The sequence below is a fragment of the Somniosus microcephalus genome, chromosome 4, assembly GCF_052327205.1.
Source record: "Somniosus microcephalus isolate GS21.2 chromosome 4, FLI_Smic_1.0, whole genome shotgun sequence".
NCBI classification, from domain to species: Eukaryota; Metazoa; Chordata; class Chondrichthyes; order Squaliformes; family Somniosidae; genus Somniosus; species Somniosus microcephalus.
This window is the reverse complement of record NC_140990.1, coordinates 324,313,354-324,317,281: the sequence shown is the minus strand read 5'-3', so window position 1 is coordinate 324,317,281 and position 3,928 is coordinate 324,313,354. Positions and strand designations below refer to the sequence as shown.

Here is a 3,928-nt window from a genome sequence, read left to right as displayed (position 1 = left end):
ATTGGACACTGACGATCTGGGTCATCCACTTTATTCCCAGCAGAACTGGATTGGTTGACTGAGGGTTCAGCTGGAACATCTGTTTTGTGCACGCTCACAGAGGCTTTGTTGCTGTACTTTGTGGGTTTCTCTGTTCTCGAAGGAGCGTAACTGCTGGAGGTGGAGAAAGTGAAACTTGGATCATTCCTCACCTTTGCCTGTTGTTGGACGAACCTGGAGAAGAGAGAGAAGGGAGGAAATGCCACTCCGTAGTCCTCCTTGTACTTGGATCCCTTAGCTATCCATTTCTCTTGAAGGTTGTAGGGGAGCTTTTCCACTATTGGGTTTACCCCACGAGCGGTATCCAAATATGAGAGGCCTGTCAGGTAACCTTCTCCCTTAGCACACTCCAGTTCGAGGAGAATGTCACCCAGTTCTCGAAGCTCGACATTATCTTTGTTGGTTAGCTTCGGAAAGTCCTCAATCTTCTTAAGCAGTGCGTGTTCAATGACTTCTGGTGTCCCATAACATTCTTCGAGACGTTGCCAAACAAGGTTGAGGCCTGCTGTGGGATTGCGGACGTGCACTGAGCAAATTCTCTTCGCCTGTTCTGACGACTCAGCTCCGAGCCACTTTGTCATCAAATCTAGTTCTTCTCTGGCTGACAGATTCAAGTCCTTGGTGGTACTCAGGAAGGACGCTTTCCATGACCAATAATTTTCAGGACGGTCATCAAATTCTAGAAGACCTGAACTTAACAATTCTCGGCGGATGAGGTACCTAGCGAGGTCTTGCGCACCTTGTGGCTCGGGTAAGGACTGCTTGGCTGGATTGGCCGAGTGCTGTGGAGGTCTCTGCAGTTAAGTCTTACTTGTTTCTTCTCTTTTAAGCTCAGTGTCTCTGAAAACAGGCTGTTTGTTACAGTGGTGAGTAGCTGGTTCTGCGTCAAGATACCTGGATGTTTCCTTGAAGAACAATTTGGAGTGTTGTTGGACATACTCACTTGTACGTTGCACCGGACTGAGGGGCTGTTCTAGAACATATGGTTCATGGCTGTGCTCCCCGCCTTCATTCTCCTCACCTTCTTCATAGGCTGCAGCTTCAGCTTCAGTGGCAGCGGCAGCTCTCTGGCTTCGGAGAATGTGGAGACTGGCGTCGAGGTCAGCTCTCTGCTTCATCACACTAGCGTCGAGGTCAGCTCTCTGCTTCATCACACTAGCTTCTTTTTCAGCAAAGGACAATTGAGCTTGGGCAGCTTTTGCCTTGGCATGTGCTTTGGCGGCTGCAGAAGCTGTCGATGACGATGGTCTGCTGGACCGCCGAGATGATCTAGAGGATGCTTTAGAGGACGGTGACTTGGCATCATTTGCTCGAAGAGGCTCATGCTTCTCGGTTGGCTGGTCGACGTCCTCTATGGTATATTGCCTTCCTGAGCATAGACTCATGGTAGCTGGGTGGTATCTTCTTGTGCTTGAGCCCGCTGTGCTGTTGTCTTTACACTATTCTGCCCTTGCAGCGTTTTCCTATGCAAAGCTAGACAGGTAGCTAACAACTTGATATCTTCCCATAAAAATCACAAGGCTTGACTTTTCTTGTAAACTTTACTGAAAGATTCTTATTGTGAAACTGAAATACAATACAGAAGTGGAAGCATACATTAGTACACAAGCACATAACTGATATGCTTACACAAATTAGGTAAGCGTGAGCAACACAGTACATTTGGCATGTAACTTACCAAAACACGTGAAAACACAGCTTACTGTGAATATACATTTAGCAAACTGAAAGGCATTCTCTTACATTCACTTTAAATTAGCCCTGTACATAGTGCATCAAAATACAGCTACAAGTTAACCAGCTAGATACAGAGAGCGAGCAATTCACGGCTAGCTGTGTAGGTTTGCTTATGGAGAAAGGTTACAAACTAAACATTTTCTGCAAAATATAGTGTACACTAATCATCTATAACATTCTCAAGTACTTACAGACAAATAGTGTCCAAGGCCGAAATGTAACAAGAAAATAACTGCTACACCATGTGTCGAGCTGCAGGTCTTGTGATATACAGCAATTTTACTTTACAGCAATTTTACTTTACGCACTTTACTGCGCTTTACTGCACTTGCTAGGTACCAAATATCCACTAGGTGGTGGCACACAATGGGAATCGACCCAAATTACTCAAACCCCTGAATTAACTTGAAAACGAACATAAATTCAAAATAAAAAGTTTCTCTTCACAGAAAGCCTGCAGCCTTAGTTTCGATTTCTCCCAAGCTGTCTGCATTGCAGAATCCATTTTGGAATCCCACAGGCTTTCTGCCACGAGGCACGGACGCCATCTTGGGTACCCCTTTTAATTTAAAATGTCCACGCAGGGTCCCGTTTATTAATAACAGCCTTCGGGGAAATGCAGAAATTTTGCAAATCTTGCAGCGCTGGACATAAATGGAGTTATGGTGTCTCTGGGTGTCAGAGATGGGGAGATGGGGAGCTCCCAGTTACCTGGTGACATTATTAAATAAAAGGCACCCACATGTCATACGGCACTCAGTCATGTTAACTTTGTTCCAACAGCGAATGAAATATGATCATCTTCATAATGATAGCTTGCAACATTCTTACTTTGCCAGGACTAATTCATGTCTTTTATCACCCACAGGGCCTTCACACGTGCAGCAGGTGTCGGTGGATGTGGCGGGCTATGAGTCCTCAGAGGAGTTGAGTCCTTCTGAGGGTGCACCGTCACAGGACTCATGCAGAGCATGCACCAGCTCAGAAACTCACACTTCGGTAGGGCCAGTAAGACAGATAGTTGGGTTTTCACCTGGTGACTCACGCTTCACAATTAAACAAGAGCATATGGTGGAGATGGGGACAGCAGTGGAGAGTCAGCATCAGAGAATGCAGCCCTCTCCAAGCTTTGCTCAGCTGGACACAGATGTTGTACCTCGGGGGCCATCAATGAAGAGGAGAATCGTTGAGCAGCAGCAAACAATATGCAAAGCACTGACAGGTCCTCAAAGTAGACTCACCGGGATTGCAGAGAGATTGGAGGAGTCCTCCTGACGCATGAGGGGCATGATAGCGCAGACCATTGAGATGATGTCTTCTTCCATGGATAGAGTGGCCAGCGCCATGGACCGTCAAACGCTCCAATCAAATGAGTCTGTGCTCGCCTTCAACACCACCATGAAGACTCTGGATGGCAACATGTCTGTCACCTTAAATGGGTTGACAGCTACCTTAGCCCTAGCTTTACAGGGCCGCACTGATCTGCACCAAGGTGCTCTCCCGCACAGTGGTAGCAGTAAAGTGGGGCTGGGCCATGAGAGGCATGATGGCGAAAGGGGTCATGGAAGTGAGGGCTCCACTCAAAGCGCTTCCACTTCTCACTCTCAGCCCACCTCTCAGTCAGTAGCCCGCATGCTGCCTCGTCTCCTGATGGCCGAGTCTGCCCCTGCACAGGTGCAGGTGGAGCAGTCTTTGGCGGGACCCTCACGGGCTCCAAAACCCAGAGGATGTCAGCCAAGAGCATCTCAGCAGTCAGAGCAGGAATCTCAGCAGCCTGCCTCTACCTCTGCTGAAGCCACAGGGGTTGCACCACGTAGGAGTAGCAGAAAAAAGAGTAAGGCTTTTTAGTTGCACAAGAGTATGCACATGGGTATCTGAGAAAATGTTGTTTTGATAAGTTTTTCTTCTTTATTTAGCTCAGATAAATGTTAGTCTTTTTCACCTCTATCCCATCTTGTCCATTAGGAACATAGAAACTTAGAAAAATAGGAGCAGGAGTAGGCCATTCGGCCCCTCGAGTCTGCTCTGCCATTCAATCTCTCCACAGATGTTGCCTGGCCTGCTGAGTTTTTCCAACGTTTTCTGTTGTTATTTCAGATTTCCAGCATCCGCAGTACTTTGCTATCATATTTGACTTTGTCTAATCCCGTTG

The 3,928-nt window shown here is 47.1% G+C and overlaps 1 pseudogene; it reads left to right on the top strand.

Moving 5' to 3' along the window:
* The first annotated feature begins 349 nt into the window (after positions 1-349).
* On the top strand, positions 350-3,624 carry LOC147120674 (uncharacterized; annotated as a pseudogene).
* Positions 3,625-3,928: the final 304 nt, after the last annotated feature.